This window comes from Pelodiscus sinensis, unplaced genomic scaffold (assembly GCF_049634645.1).
Source record: "Pelodiscus sinensis isolate JC-2024 unplaced genomic scaffold, ASM4963464v1 ctg218, whole genome shotgun sequence".
Lineage (NCBI taxonomy): Eukaryota > Metazoa > Chordata > Testudines > Trionychidae > Pelodiscus > Pelodiscus sinensis.
Window position 1 is genome coordinate 25,706 of NW_027465818.1, and position 16,789 is coordinate 42,494.

The 16,789-nt window shown below is 44.3% G+C and overlaps 1 long non-coding RNA gene across 1 annotated transcript in view; it reads left to right on the forward strand.

The window, feature by feature from the left end:
• LOC142823491 (uncharacterized) overlaps nucleotides 1–16,392 on the forward strand; it is a 20,854-nt gene extending 4,462 nt beyond the window's left edge. The window contains exon 2 of the long non-coding RNA XR_012898688.1: nucleotides 11,283–16,392. This is a non-coding gene — a long non-coding RNA (uncharacterized LOC142823491). The remainder of the gene's footprint in view (nucleotides 1–11,282) is intronic.
• Nucleotides 16,393–16,789: the final 397 nt, after the last annotated feature.

Sequence of the window (16,789 nt, forward strand, 5' to 3'; positions counted from 1 at the left end):
TAGGGAAAAAACATACATAAAAATGCGATGTTAAACTCATGTAAGGGTATGTCTACACGCGGCACGGGGTTCGAACAAGACGGCATTTAAAAATGGCGCCGGCCGGCTTATGCAAATGAAGCCCGGGAAATTCAAATCCCTGGCTTCATTTGCAAGTGCGGTATGCCAACATTACCACCCTAGTTCGAACTAGCGGGGTAGTGTAGACATACCCTAAGCGATTGCTGGAACATGGATTACAGCAGGGGTTCTCAAAATTCGTGATACCACTACCCCCTAAAATGCTAAACGAATTTGTGTGGCCACCCACCCTCACTGCCCTGGGTCGCTTCCTCCCCCCCTTCTCACCAGACTCCTTGCCCTCCTGGGGTTCCTTCATGGCATGTGCAGTCCTTAATGCCCTCCCCCCTGCAGGCTCCTTTCCCCCATCTCTTTCTCCTCTGTGCCTCTTTTCTGCTCCGCATCCCACTCTCCCGCTGCCTTGCTCCTGGAGTCCCATGGCCCCGGCCACGCTGTGCGGCTTGCTGGCAGCTGCCTTCCGCCGCCCTGCCACTCTTCACAGCCCGGGGGAGAGGGGTCGCAAGTGAAAAACCCAATCCAGCTGCAACCCCTCCCCCCTGCCCAAGTTGCTCACAACCCCCCCCCCCCCCAAAATAGGATAGTCAGGGCTCCCTGAAACAACCAGTTTCCTATGCCAGAGAAATTGGACAAGTTACTAAGCCATTTCCACAGGGAACTTGGCTCTTCGTGGGGAAGGTACGCAATCTGTTCCAAGTGGCTAGCACGATCTATTACATCATTGGTGTTGTCAGGTATATATACACAACATTCTTTGCCAATGAGAGCTCAGGTCCCTCCTTTTGCTGCCAGAACTATATCCAATGCCTGACAGTTTTGGAGGGCCAGCTGTCAGATCGCTCCTGTTTCTTTGGCCAGGGCCCTTAAACTTTCTCTAGTTTCATTTGCCATGATTTCAACTACTGCTTGTAACCTCACAAGCCTTTTTGCATGATGCATTACTCCCCCAAATGGGATAAAGGAACCACCAATAGTCTCTTCCCAAGTTAAGGGGCTTATGTGATTCACATACCATTGGGCATCTGACAAGTCCCTTCTTTTTCGCCTAAAATGACGGAGGTGTTCTCGTGGGAAGGAATTGTGGGAAGAGTTAGGCCGGATAACAGATACCCGACCAGTTAACTGGTAACGCAGTATAGGCTTTTGTCCCGCAGACCCACTGAGGCCCTATCAAAGCTGGGAAGGGTCGGTTGCACCCCTTTGCCATATAGGTGTCTACAAAGGAGGAGTAATATCCCCCGAAAGGCACACGGTGATTCTCCTTACGGGGAGTGGTGTTATTTGCATGGCATTGAAAGATTGTACTGTTCTCACTAGGGTGGCTGTAGGGAGAGCATGAGAGTGATTTCATTCTCCAATCTTAGACAACTGCTCCTCCCCAGATTCAGCCCCGTCCCATTACACACCCAACACCAGTGACCTTTTCCCGCCTCCACACTTATCCATTTAGATACATTGATTCCCACTACTTCCCAAGTGTCATTACTGTTCCATGTCTTGTTAAACGGATGAGGTCCTCCGGTGAGGCCTGGGGAATTAAGTGGGATTGCCAAGACAGGAACCAGCTTGTGAGTGGGCTGGGATGTGGCTGCAGACCCAGCAATTAGAGATATTAAGGGTCTGAGCAATCCATACTTGCTGGTGGATAAAAGAATTGTCATTGTCATTGTGGATTCCCCAGACCTTAAGACACCAGTGGCCGAGGAACAGGCCCCACCAGAGACACATGTTGGAGGCAAGACCCTTTTGGTTCTGGCAACCTCAGCTGAGGGAACCGCAGTCACGGTTTTATGTCCACCAGGAAGCAGGCGCTAGGCTCACTACTGCTTCTTCTTGGGCCTTCCTTTTGGTCCTCGTCTGCTTCAGGCAACCCTTACGCGAACGTAGGTTGTAAGGTATTGCAGGCTGTTCCTCTACGTCTTGTTCTGGAGTCAAAATTGACTCTGCGTGGTCCTGAGGCGATGATTGGTCCGCAGGGGGTGGTGCCTTCTTACATTGCGAAGCCTGTATCCATGCTGCGATGCCGGATAGCTTAACAGCCGACTGGGTAGTGAGCAGCACCTGATGCGGGCCCTTCCACCGGGGTTCTAAGGCGTGTTTGATGGTGGTGTCGTACGTAGACCCAATCATCTGTCTCGAGAGCGTGGCAGGCATCAGAGGTGGGTTCCGTCGGAGGCATCAGAGGTGGGAACCTGTGAATGGAAGTGACTTACAGCTTCCATTAGTCCCTTGCAGTACTGAAGGAGTATACTGTGAGTCAAGTTCAAGTCTGAGACTGGAGTAATGGTAGCCATTGTTCTCAATTTCAAAAGGACTTAATTTATGTCTTTGGGATGGGGTGGATTGAATTTCCATAAAGGCCAATGGTAAGGCTGCTGTCCAGCTTAACCCTATAGACTTGCAACACTTTTTGCAAGCTTATTTTTTTTATCACACCATTTCATTTTTCAACTGCACCTGCGCTCTGTGGGTGGTAGGGACAGTGCAGCAGGTGTGTGACATGTAACACACGAGCCAGGTGCTGAACAAGCTGTCCAGTAAAATGTGTACCCCGGTCACTGGACAGAGTGGCAGGAATTCCTTTGGCAGGCATAATATGATTTAACAAACATTTGGCAACAGACAGTGAATCAGCTTTGCGACAAGGAAAGGCTTCAATCCAACCCGAAAATAAGCATACCATAACCAAAATAAATTCATATCGTTGACACTTAGGCATTTCTACAAAATCAAGCTGCCTATGCAAGAACGGTGCTTGGGGCAGGCCCCAGAACCCGTGAGCTGCCTTTACAGGTTTGCCAACATTGTAGCTTTGGCAAGTGGTATAGGCGGTACAGTGGCGGGCTGCAAAACAGCTGAAATGTGGGGCTCACCATCCTGCCTTAGTTACAGCAGAGACCATCCCCTCCTTTCCGACATGCGAAACATCGTGAAGCAGGGAGGCCAGAGGGGGGTAGAGTGAAAAGGGGGCCACAAAGGTACCAGTAGGCGAGCACTGACAGGAATCGGGGTATAGAGAGCAAACCTGGGTGACCCAGAAGTCTTTTTCTGCTTCTGGGGCAGAGTCTTGGAGCAGGGTGAGGTCAGAAAGGTGGTACAGAAACAGAAAGGGAACCGAGAAACGCACCTGGGGAAGGTTCTATGGCAGTATTACCCTAAGCAACATCAGTATCTGCTGTAGAGTGGCCAGGGCACTTAACAATAGCTAATACAGATGGGAGTAAAACTGCATACAGGAGAGCAGCAATGTAGGGGCCATTCTTGATAGGGGCACCAGCAGAGGTAAGGAAACCCCGAGCTTGCCAGAGGGTGCCAAAGTCATGTACAACCTGTAGAAGCTATGTTTAGCTAGAAGCCATTTTATGTATTAGAAACCATTTTAGCTTTTTTTTTTAAGCACGTAAACCAGAGTGAACTTTTTGTTACCCCGTGAGAAGAGGCCTACAGGATGGGGCCTATTGGTATGTGTTAATTGGGCTCGTTGGGACAGGAGATGTACTCCCTCGTACCTGTCCGCCATCTTGTTGATAAGGCTTTGTTTTTCCGAATTTAATTAAGAATTTCTGTAATTGGATGCCCTGACGTCAGACTGTTTGGCTAAGGGTATAAAAATACTAGGATTAATTGTATTAGCAGCTTTACTGGGCCCGGCTTTGCTGGGACCACGTTTGGCTCACTTTGCTTTACTAATCAATAAAGCAATCAGTTGTTAGCCGCCTAAAGAGAGAGGAGCGTGTTTTTGCTTCGACAATTTGGAGGTTCCACCGAGATTCCTAACACGCCACTTGCCTGTATGGATGGACCGGCACTCCGCTTCCAAACCTCTCAGAGCGCTCAATAAAAGGTAAAGGGAATACCTGTTACGAAATCTCCTGGTGAGGGCTTGGGATTTGGAGTGATGGCCGGCCATCGGGGTAAGGGGAGCTACAAAATTCAATTTTGTGTAGCGGCTAACATTATTGTCTGTCTGTGTCTGTCTTTGTCTATTAGGCCTGTCTTATGTGTCACAGTTCCAAAAGGGCACACCGGTGTCTCTAGTAAGGCAGCCATGTGTTCGGACGCTAAAAGCTGGTGTGGTGCCAGTACTCTCTCTCGGCACACGGAAGCTTTGCTGTCTCTCTCTGTTATTTGTGGGCGTAGTACTGACCTCTGAGGCTAACCCCAGGCCATAGTACCCCATTCCACCAGGCTGTCTCCAGGCGCCAGGACGTGGTGTTCTGCCGGGCTGGGGCAGGTGCCGGAAACCCCTGCGAGCCAGGTGCACTTTAAGTCCAGTGCCTCGCAACCAAAAGGGGAGGGGGGACCAGTGCGAGCAGGTAAATTCTTAAGTCGGTGACTCGCAGAGCGAGCAGGCAGATTCTGATTCAGTGACTCGCAGAGCAAGCAGGCGAATTCTAATTCGGTGACTCGCAGAGCGAGCAGGCGGATTCTGATTCAGTGACTCGCAGAGCAAGCAGGCGAATTCTAATTCGGTGACTCGCAGAGCGAGCAGGCGGATTCTGATTCGGTAACTTGCAAAAGAAGGTGTAAGCAGGCGAACTTTTAGTTCGGTGCCTTACAAAATTAAGCACGCGCAGAAAATGGGGGTAGGTCAGTCTACAGGAATTCCAGTGCCTTGATAATAAAAGCCTTCTGGTATAGGATCCTAATAAAGCCTGATATTATGTGCCGGATGTCTTAGGGCAGCGCCACTTAATAGAAACACCCATAAGAATTGAACAATACAAAAAAATGCATCTAAATGTGGAAACCTGTGACTCAGCGACCAGGGAGAGCGTGACCAGGAACAGGTAACAGGAGAGTTTGAAGAGGGAGTTCTCCAGGTTAAAGAGGAGTAAAAACGGGACCCTTGTGGTAAGTGGCTGTCTGGAGTGTGTGTTTGTGTTTGTGTGTGGGGGAGTTATTTGCAGTGTGCTGAGCTTGTGTTTGTCTGTTTGGTTTGGTTTGGTTTGGTTGGTTGGTTGGTTTGTTTGTTTGAAGGAGCTTCTAAAAGGTTTGAAATCTAGAAGCCTCTGTTAACTGGCTGAGCCTCAGTCAGGGGGAGGGGCTACCAGAGCTATATAAGCCTGTGACTCAGCGACCAGGGAGAGCGCGACCAGGAACAGCTAACAGAGTTTGGAGGGGGAGTTTAGAGGGCACGCGTGACTTGTGTCCTTCTTTAAAACCTAACTCTTAGAATAATCTATACTCCAGAAGTTTAAAAAGAATCCCAGTTTGTACTTAAACTTATTCATTACAAACATGGAGACAGAAGCCCAGCAACAGAGTGGGGGCTATCCTGTTTATTGCATCGAGTGTAACATGTATGATTACCTGCCCTGTGGGCGGGTGGCGTATGTGTGCACCCGTTGCAAGGAGCTCCTGACCCTCAGAGACCGAGTTCGGGCTTTGGAGGACAGGGTGGCTGAACTGGAGGAGCTAAGGGAGCTAGAGAGCTATGTTGATGAGACTTTCCGGGATACTGTAGTACTGTGCCACCTCCAGTCTGAGAGCCCCAGTGTTCTTAAGGAGGATGAAAATCTCAAGGGAACAGAGATAGAGATGTAGCTGTGTTAGTCTGGTGCAGCTGAAGCAAAATGCAGGACAATGTAGCACTTTAAAGACTAACAAGATGGTTTATTAGATATGAGCTTTCGTGGGCCAGACCCACTTCCTCAGATCAAATAGTGGAAGAAAGTAGTCACAACCATATATACCAAAGGATACAATTAAAAAAAAGTGAACAAATATGAAAAGGACAAATCACATTGCAGAACAGGAGGGGGATGCGGGGAGGGGGGGGAGCAGGAAGGAAGGTAAGTGTCTGTGAATTGATGATATTAGAGGTAGGGAGAGTGGGATGTTTGTGAGTTAATGGTATTAGAGGTGATAATTGGGGAAACTATCTTGGTAATGGGTGAGATAGTTCAAATGTTTGTTGAGTCCTTTTTGGAAAGTGTCGAATTTTAACATGAATGACAGTTCAGAGGATTCCCTTTCAAGTGCAGATGTAAAAGGTCTTTGTAGCAGAATGCAGGTGGTTAAGTCATTGAGAGAGTGTCCTTTCTGGTTAAAATGGCAAGAAACTGTTTTCTCTTTGTGATCTTGTCTGATATCTGTTTTGTGGGCATTAATCATTTGGCGAAGTGTCTGAGATGTTTGTCCAATGTACATAGCAGACGGACACTTTCGGCACATGATAGCATAGATTATATTTCTGGATGCGCAGGAATATGTGTTCTTGATCTTATAACTGAGAGAGACTTCTCTTAGAGGAGAATCCGTTGATAGAGATTCTCTAAGCTGTAGTCAGAAAGAGAGGAGGGGAGAGGGCAAACCATTGGCCAGAGCTGACAAACAACCGCATAGAAAGGAATCCAATGCATCAGGGAAGGGCAGACAAAGAAGCAGTGGCAAATTTTTAAAGTGCTTGTACACAAATGCTAGGAGTCTGACTAATAAGATGGGTGAACTAGAGTACCTCATATTAAATGAGGAGATAGACATAATAGGCATCACTGAAACCTGGTGGAATGAGGAAAATCTGTGGGACACAATCATACCGGGATATAAAATATATAGAAAGGATAGAGCAGGCCGGGTGGGTGGCGGAGTGGCACTGTATGTGAAAGATAATGTAGAATCAAATGAAATAAAAATATTAAGTGAATCAACATGTTCCATAGAATCGCTATGGATAGAAATTCCATGCTCCAATAATAAGAAATTAGCAGTAGGGATGTATTACCGACCACCTGACTAGGACAGCAATACTGACATAGAAATGCTGAGGGAGATTAGAGAGGCTACCAAAATAGAGAACTCTATAATAATGGGGGATTTTAATTACCCCCATATTGACTGGATACATGTCACCTCAGGAAGAGAAGCGGAGATAAAATTTCTCAATGGCTTAAATGACTGCTTCTTGGAGCAGCTAGTGCAGGAACCCACAAGGGGAGAGGCAATTCTCGATTTAGTCCTGAGTGGAGTGCAGGATCAGGTCCAGAATATAACCGTTACAGGACCGCTTGGGAATAGTGACCATAATATAATAACATTCAACATTCCTGTGGTGGGAAGAACACCTCAGCAGTCCAGCACCCTGGCATTTAATTTCAAAAAGGGGAATTACACAAAAATGAGGAGGTTTGTTAAACAGAAATTAAAAGGCACAGTGACTAGAGCCAAATCCCTGAAAGCTGCATGGAAACTTTTTAAAGACACCATAATAGAGGCCCAACTTAAATGTATACCCCAAATTAAAAAACATAGCAAGAGACCTAAAAAAGAGTCACCGTGGCTTAACCACCATGTAAAAGAAGCAGTGAGAGACAAAAAGGTATCTTTTAAGAAGTGGAAGTCCAATCCTAGTGAGATAAATAGAAAGGAACATAAACACTGTCAAATCAAGTGTAAAAATGTAATAAGAAAAGCAAAAAAAGATTTTGAGGAACAGCTAGCCAAAAACTCAAAAAGAAATAAAATGTTTTTTAAGTACATTAGAAGCAGGAAGCCTGCTAAAAAGCCTGTGGGTCCCCTAGATGATCGAGCTATAAAAAGAGCAATCAAGGACGATAAAGCCATTGCAGAGTGAAGGGTATGCATGGAGAGGCATGCTGTGGCTCACCACCCTAGCAACAGCCTGGGGGAGGCCAAGGGGAGGGGGGACTCACCTGACTCTCTGGGAACCACAAAATCCCAACAGTTTCTTGGCGCAGCGAGCAGGGTGAGAAATATCCTTCAGGATCAAGACCTACAATCAAGTTAGAGGGTGATTTTGTTCATTTTTCATTTGGTTGTGTGTCCCTGACCTCACTGGTGACTCTCACACCTTTTGTAGTAAGTGAAACTGGGTGTTGGAGAATTTAAGAGGTTTGTTGCAGTTTTGTAACATTTTGGTTGCAGTCTTAAGACACTGTACTTAGTGTGGGGGCGGGTTAAGCTGTAAGTTCCTCTGACTAAGTGTTGTTGAAGTGGGAAATCAAAGAGGCTATAAGGACCAATAGTTAATGTAGGGGCAGGTATAGCCATAAGTACCTCTAGTTAATGTGTTGGCTGGCCCAGATCTCCTAATTGGAAATTGTTATTAGTTTGTAAACAGAATTGTATTTAAAGATTTTGAGATTGGAGGCTATTTAGGTTTAAAAAAAAGGGAAAGATGAAGGGATTTAGTGATCCACAATATGAAGAGTGTTTAATTAGTGCTTTTATCACTATTGTAGCAGTAAGTTTATTAGTTTTCTTGTTGAGATATCTTGGCTGTATGACTGAAAGAAAGAAGGATGACCAACCCCCATTAGAAGTGGGCAACACTGATTTTGTGCATAAACCACAATATTTATCAAAGGACAAATTGGCTGGTATGTGTTTAATTGTTGATTATGAACAGCTGGTTAGAAAGTGTGATATGCTAAAAGGAAGAATAGGAGAGTTAGAAGCAGAGGTAGAAAAACTGCAAACAGAAGCAAAAAACTATAAAGAAACAGCCATGAAGGAAAAGAGATCTTGTCCCTCAGCACCTTTGGACCCTACATGTGGTATGTCGGGATATCAGTCTGGTTTTATGGCTCCAGTGAGAGTGCACACTGTCCCTAATCTTAATCAAGGGGAAGGGGACCCTGCTACTGTGAGTCGCCTAGAGCACAGTCCTATGAGTCCATCTGACTTGCGGAGCATGTTAAAAGAATTGTCATCTTTGCAGCTTAATAACCCAAACCTACCCTTCTGGGAAAAGATGCAGGAGTGGATGGTAGTGGGAGGCCTGCATGCTTTTGATGTTTTCACCATGGTAAAAGCAAAATGTCCTGGCACAGCCTGGAGTAGAATTGCTGGTGGCTTTAATAACTCTGCATGGGCAACTGCTATTTTTGCCTCTTCAGCTGATATGGAGACTGCAGTGCGGAATTTCCGACAAGCTGTAACAGTGGCTTTGGGGCCAGGTACTAACTTGTACTCATTATATGCAAACCGAAAACAGCGTCCAAATGAGCCATTTGAGAAATATGTGGAAGACAAGTTTGAGTTATATCAACAGTATGGGGGGCAACAGAATGCTACTCGTGAAGATGCTGTATTCATAGAGGGGGTACTTGACGGGATATGTGGCCCTTATAAGGCAGCCCTGAAAACTGGCTTTCAGCCTCCGGGTTATGCTGAATTATTAACTTGGGCTTCAAACATTAGCAAACACAGTCAGGAACCGGATACAGGAGGAAAGGTGCACAGAATGCAAACCCGAGGACAGAAAGGAAAAGGGAAACTGAACATGAGTTTAGAAGATAACTTTGTTGCTGCAGTTAAAGCAGCAAATGTAGGAGGTGGTAATTGTAGTAACTGTGGAATGTTGGGCCATAACAAAAAGGAATGTTATAAGAAAGGGGGTGGAAGAGCTGATCGGTGTATGAAGTGTGACCAGACAGGGCATTGGTCCAAGATAGGGGATTGGTCCAAGAATTGCCCTAGTAACAAGGGTAAAGACCCTCTTGAGACTATGTCTCGGGACCAATTACTACAAATCCTGAACTCCATGAAAAAATCCCCTGATTAGAGGCTTTCGGCCCCCATTGCAGTGAGCCAGTATCGTTCATCTGCACGTCCGTATTTAAATGCTAGGATTGGGGGCATGTCGTGTAAAATCCTTATAGATACGGGAGCTTCAGTATCCATTACTGATATTCCAGGATTACCTTTGACTTCTAAATTTACTACTTTAACAGGGTTGGGGGGAGCAAGTATGAAAACATATCTGACAAAGCCCCTTTTAATCGAGACAGAAGAACGTTTTTGGATGGGGCGATTTTATTATGCACCAAAACAAGCTGAAGGTACAATAATGGGAATTGACATGTTACGAAAATTGGGATGTCATTTGAATCTGGGTGAGTCATCTTCATTGCAAATACCATCTCAAAAGTCAAGTGCTAATGTGCCTCTGATCTATTCTTCTCCAGGTGAACGTGTGTGTGTTGTGCAGGTGCTCCCTGAGCTGCCAGGACCAGAGGGAGTGTGGGCAGCCGATAAACTCGACTGTGGTTTGATGAATGTCCCACCAGTGGTGATTACAGGAAACCCTCCCCCTCCCGCACGTCCCTATCCAATTAAGCCAGAGGCCCTGACAGCAGTAGAAAGTACAGTCAAAGAGTTGTTAAAGAGAGGAGTTGTAAAAGAAATACAGTCAAAATGTAATTCACCTGTCTGGCCTGTTAAGAAGCCAGATGGATCATGGCGGCTTACCATTGATTATCGAAATATTAACATACATGCAGACAGACTCACCCCCCTAGTTGCAGACCCTAGTACTATTCTTTCTACTGTACCTAGTGATCACGTAATGTTTTCAGCCTTGGACATCAGCAATGGTTTTTGGTCTGTTCCTGTGCACCCTGACAGTCAATTTTGGTTTGCATTTACTGTTAAAGGGAAGCAATATACTTTTACTCGCCTAAGCCAGGGTTTTCATAACTCACCTACTTTGTTTCATAGAGCATTAGCTGATGTGCTGGCAAAGCTGCCAGACATGGCTTCTTGTGTTGTACAGTATGTTGATGATCTTCTTATCTCCTCACCAGATCGCCAAACGCACATGAAAGACTTAGAAGTGATCCTGCAGCACTTGGCAGACAGTGGGGTAAAATGTAATGCTAGAAAGGCTCAGATTGCAAAGGGGGAAGTATCATATCTGGGGTACCTAATATCCAAAGAGTACAAGCGTTTAACTGTTGACCGCACTGAGGCTATTAATGCATGCCCACAACCAACTACGGTCAGGGGAGTTAGGAAAGTGTTGGGGCTATTCAATTTCTGCAGAACTCAAATCCCCAATTATTCAAGGATTGTCCAGCCTCTTAATAATCTCCTGAAGGGTGCTGGTGGACCACATGAGGCAATTGAATGGACACTTGACTGTGAACAGGCATTTACCACATTGAAACAAAGGCTAAGTACTGCCTCAGGGTTGGGACTTCCTAATCCATTAATGCCTTTTACATTGTACACGCATGTCAGTGAGGGACATATGGCAGCAGTATTAACGCAAAAACATGGGGATAAACAGCGCCCAGTAGCATACTACTCTTCTAAACTAGATGCTGTCGCTCAAGCAATGCCACCATGCCTTCAGGCAGTGGAAGGAGCTTCTATGGCCCTAAATCAGGCCACACCACTTATTGGTTCACAGGATGTAAATATTGTTGTACCTCACGCTGTGCTTGCTATTTTATCAGGGAAGAAATCCTCAGCAGTCCATGTGGCAAGATGGACTCGATGGGAAACGAGCTTGCTAATGCCTTCGGTACATCTGCAAAGAGCATCATCGTTAAACCCTGCTACCCTCATGCCTACCCCAGATGAGGGACACCCACATCATTGTTGCCTTGAGGAAGAGCCCATGGACGTTCCATTGGGCGGGCGATGAGGACGCCAGGAAATCTGTGCATTGGAGCGGGGGAGTTGTATGTCATGGGTGACCAGCTTGCTGAATATTGCAAATTGTTATCTCAGTGTGTCTCACAGGACCCCCGAACTGAACCAGACCCAAAGGCTAGTGAAGAGGACACATGTGAGGTGCAGCCCGGTGATCAAGTACTGGTGAAAGCCTATAGAAAACGAACCTTTGAACCAGCCTGGACTGGACCTCACATAGTTCTCCTGGTAACTCCTTCAGTGGCCCGGGTCACTGGAATTCCAGTTTGGGTGCACCTGTCACAAGTAAAAGTATACAAGGGTGACTCTCAACATAGGGCACAATAATCTCTGTTTACCCTATGGACTCCTTGAGGGCCATTCTCAGTATTGTTAAGTGTTTTATTGATGTAGTCACCTGGAGAGGAGCCACTGGATCAGTTGTAAATGCCATTACTCAAGCTATCAAATCTCATAATAGGGACTGGGTTGAAAATTTGTTAGTAGCAGGGATGACAGTTTATTGTGGTGAGAATAGGGCTCATGTCTAATTAATTAGATAACACCTTAACTCAGCAACATAGTTGGTTAGGTCCTCACTGTTGTACTCAGCCATCTATTAAAAACTACTAAAATGTCTGAGCAAGCATTGGCCTGGAATGGTGTTATCATACTGGCATGGTGTTAACATGAAAGTCGTAGCCCTGATAGGAGACTTGCTCGTGTCACAGGTGCCCTGTTGGGTGAGAGCCGCAGTTCTCAAAGACTGAATGTCTTCACCTTGGATGATGGCAGAGGAGTGGTCTCTATTGATAATGGGCATTTTGGAATGATTATTCCATCTTTGGAGAGGTGTTAATTCCTGTGGGTTGGTCTCCTGGATTGGAGGCTCAGCCCTTCCACCCACTCCCATTCTCATGTCATAGACACCTGTGTAGCTGAGTGTGTAATAATAGCTGGAGATAACTATATAGCTTTCCCATGGGACCAATGTTCCATCCTGGGAGGATGGGTTTTGCATATAAGAAACATGGAGTCAGGACAAGCCCTCTCTCAAATGTTGGGACCTGACTTAATGGTGCATGTAATGTTTAATTTAATGGATGATATAACAGTGAAGAAAGACTCCACTACCTGGTGTGGATTTGGGTATTTAGCTTTGGAAAGTAAGCCTGGCTTGAACATCTCGTACTTCCTATTGTGGAAGATATGAAAGAAGTGGTAAGGCAATTACAGTGATTCCGTAGATAGAAGAGTTTGCTATTGTGGGAACAGAGATTCCCTCGGGATGGATTTCAGTTGTGTTTTCGCAATGGATATGGGGACTTACTTTTAGTGTACATACCATTGTGTATTAAAGGTTGAATGTATTGTTTAATTCTGTTACCAAAACTGCAGTTAATTAAGTGTTGATAAGGTCAATTATAGCTCCTAATAAATACAAGGAAGTGGTGTTAGTGGGGTCTAAGAATTGTTCTTAGCCCCAAAACCAAATGGGGGAGCTGAAGGGTATGCATGGAGAGGCATGCTGTGGCTCACCACCCTAGCAACAGCCTGGGGGAGGCCAAGGGGAGGGGGGTGAGCTCGGCATGTGGAGTGGAGAGGTGCATGCATGTGACAAACAAAGCCATATATGGAAAGGTTGAATCTGATTGGTGTAGAAGTTTGTGTTATGTAACCTGTAACCATGTGCTATAAAACAGCAAGGGGAGGGGCTCCTTGCTCGAGGGGCTCTGGCTGATTTTAGGTCCCTCACCAAAGGCTCTTGTGTAAATTACATGGCCATGGGATAAGAGGGAAGGTCCTTTCTTGGATTGAGAACTGGCTAAAAGACAGGAAACAAAGGGTAGGAATAAATGGTAAATTTTCAGATTGGAGAGGGGTAACTAGTGGTGTACCCCAAGGGTCAGTCCTGGGACCAATCCTTTTCAACTTATTCATAAATGATCTGGAGAAAGGGGTAAGCAGTGACGTAGTAAAGTTTGCAGATGATACCAAACTGTTTAGGATAGTCAAGACAGAAGCAGACTGTGAGGGTCTCCAAGAAGATCTCACCAAACTGAGTGATTGGGCAACAAAATGGCAAATGAAATTTAATGTGGATAAGTGTAAAGTAATGCACATCGGGAAAAATAACCCCAACTATACGTACAGTATGATGGGGGCTAATTTGGCTACGACAAATCAGGAAAGAGATCTTGGAGTTATCGTGGACAGTTCTCTGAAAACTTCCACACAGTGTGCAGCAGCGGTCAAAAAGGCAAATAGGATGCTAGGAATTATTAGGAAAGGGATAGAAAATAAGACCCAGAACATCTTACTTACCTGTATAAAACTATGGTATGCCCACATCTTGAATACTGTGTACAGATGTGGTCTCCTCATCTCAAAAAAGATATTTTGGCCTTGGAAAGGGTTCAGAAAAGGGCAACTACAATGATTAGGGGTTTGGAACGGGTCCCATATGAGGAGAGGCTAAAGAGACTGGGACTTTTCAGTTTAGAAAAGAGGAGACTGAGGGGGGATATGACAGAGGTCTATAAAATCATGATTGGTGTGGAGAGGGCTGATAAAGAAGTTATTTATTAGTTCCCATAATAGAAGAACTAGAACGGCCGTTCTTATGTTCTTATGTTCTTAACTGTTGGAAAAATGTAAAAAAAGGGAAAAAAAATTGTAAAAAATAAAGAAAAAGTGTGTAAAAAATAAGTATAAATGTAATAAGTGAAAAATAAATGCCTCTGCATAGGTCTAAGACTTAAGCTAATCCCAGCTGCACCAGGGCTCTCCCACAAGGGAGCTCTGAACGCAAGGGGGGGAGGTCAGCAGAACCTCAAGACTCAGCGGATATGTGAGAACATAAGAACGGCCGTACTGGGTCAGACCAAAGGTCCATCTAGCCCAGTATCCTGTCTACCGACAGTGGCCAGCACCAGGTGCCCCAGAGAGGGTGGACCGAAGACAATGATCAAGCGATATGTCTCCTGCCATCCCTCTCCAGCCTCTGACAAACAGAGGCCAAGGACACCATTTTATCCCCTGGCTAATAGCCTTTTATGGACCTAACCTCCATGGAATTATCTAGCTTCTCTTTAAACTCTATTATAGTCCTAGCCTTCACAACCTCCTCTGGCAAGGAGTTCCACAGGTTGACTACATGCTGTGTGAAGAAGAACTTTCTTTTATTAGTTTTAAACCTGCTACCCATTAATTTCATTTGGTGTCCGCTAGTTCTTCTATTTAGGGACCTAATAAATAACTTTTCTTTATCAGCCCTCTCCACACCACTCATGATTTTATAGACCTCTATCATATCTCCCCTTAGTCTCCTCTTTTCTAAACTGAAAAGTCCCAGTCGCTTTAACCTCTCCTCATATGGGACCCGTTCCAAACCCCTAATCATTTTAGTTGCCCTTTTCTGAACCCTTTCCAAGGCCAAAATATCTTTTTTGAGGTGAGGAGACCACATCTGTACACAGTATTCAAGATGTGGGCGTACCATAGTTTTATTCAGGGGCAGTAAGATATTCTGGGTCTTATTTTCTATCCCTTTCTTAATAATTCCGGGCATCCTATTTGCCTTTTTGACTGCCGCTGCACACTGCGTGGAAGATTGCAGAGAACTGTCCACGATAACGCCAAGATCCCTTTCCTGATTTGTCGTAGCCAAATTAGCCCCCATCATACTGTACGTATAGTTGGGGTTATTTTTCCCGATGTGCATTACTTTACATTTATCCACATTAAATTTCATTTGCCAACTCCCCTTATTTCATAAGCTGCTAAGGTCTAACACTCTAGACCCGGCAGACTCTCTCTTTGGAGTGTGTAAAGTTAGTTTAAGTGGGGGTTAGTCTAAACACCCCCCACTCTGCCAAAAGGCTCCCCTGTGTACTACATGTACGTGCATAATGGTCCAAGGACCTGTAAGCATTTAAATTGAAAAAGAGGAAAAATTCAAGCCCTGAGGAATAAAAGTAAAGCTCAGAAAAGCAAAAAATCCTCCCTGCAGTAAAATAGGTAACTTAAAAGTTGCTGCAGCACCTCTGTGCCAAAATAATGCACAAAAAGTGTAAAAAAAAAATTCTCAGTTGGCACACCCATATCAACCAAGCTTGGGGGGAAAATCTGGCACAACATCACCCCTCTGTCCCTCTTTATAATGCATACACAGGTAAAAAAAAAATCATAAAAAATAACTAAAAGAAATTAGCTCTTCCCTTTAAAAACACGGGCTCCTGTAACAAACTTGTCCGATCCAAAGCAAAACACAAAGTTTAAAATAAGTTTAACAGTTTAAAAAAAGTGTTCCTCCAAATCCTAAGGGGGAGGGGAAAAAAAAACCTGCTTTAAAAAATAACTCCTTGTTTCTTGCAGCCTCTTTTAATCATCTTAGCAATAAAACAGTCAAGTTAAACATTTGGCTACAAACACTTTGTTAAATCTATTAAAAAAAATAAAAAATTCTACTAAACCTTAATTGGTTAACCGCATAAAAAAATAAAATCTATACATTGTAAATTTGTAAAACCTGCACCCTAAGGGTTAAATGTGTCTTCCAAGAAACCTAATTATTGTTTAAAAAATCCAAGCCCAAAAGCTTCACAGTGTTTCTGTTCAAGGCTAAGCTAATAGCACTTTTGGCTTGCTTTCAAATCCAAGGTTGTGTGTGTCTGCAAACTGCCTGTCTATTCTGGAAGGGGGGGAGCACTGTCCCCCATAAGTAAGTCTGTAACATTGCATGTAATTCTTTTCAGAAAAAAAAACTTTTTTTGCTTGCTGGAATAGTAACTAGCAAGCACCTTGTTCTAAAAAAGTTTCTGTAGCAGTAAAAAAAAAAAAAAAAAAAAAAAAAAAAGCCTGGTCTGCAGTACAAGAGGGAAACTAAGGCATGCCACCTTTAACTTAATAATTAAACAATAAAGTAATTTACTCAAACGCTCTAAAGCTAGTGTTCAAAATAAAAGCATACCATTGGGTAACAGCAGGCTGATCAAAAAGTAGCAAAAATCTGTAAAAAAAAAGTGTTCTAAAATATAATGCACCACCCCAACGTGGGTAAAAAATGTTTTCTTTGTCTTTCAAATCATCAAGAAGCGCTAATATCATCTAAAAATTAACTAAAAAAAAAACCATGGTTCTGTGTCATAACATAATAAGTTTGTGTTCTGTGTTCTGTCCAAATTTGTCTTGTGTGTGTCTTAATTGTAAAATATGTATTTCTAACATTGTTGTGTGTACAATATTGTTGTTTTAATAAAAAATAATTTAAGTCCCTTAAATAATCTTAACTTCGTGCTTTACACAGATGGCTTTTTTGCTTTTATAA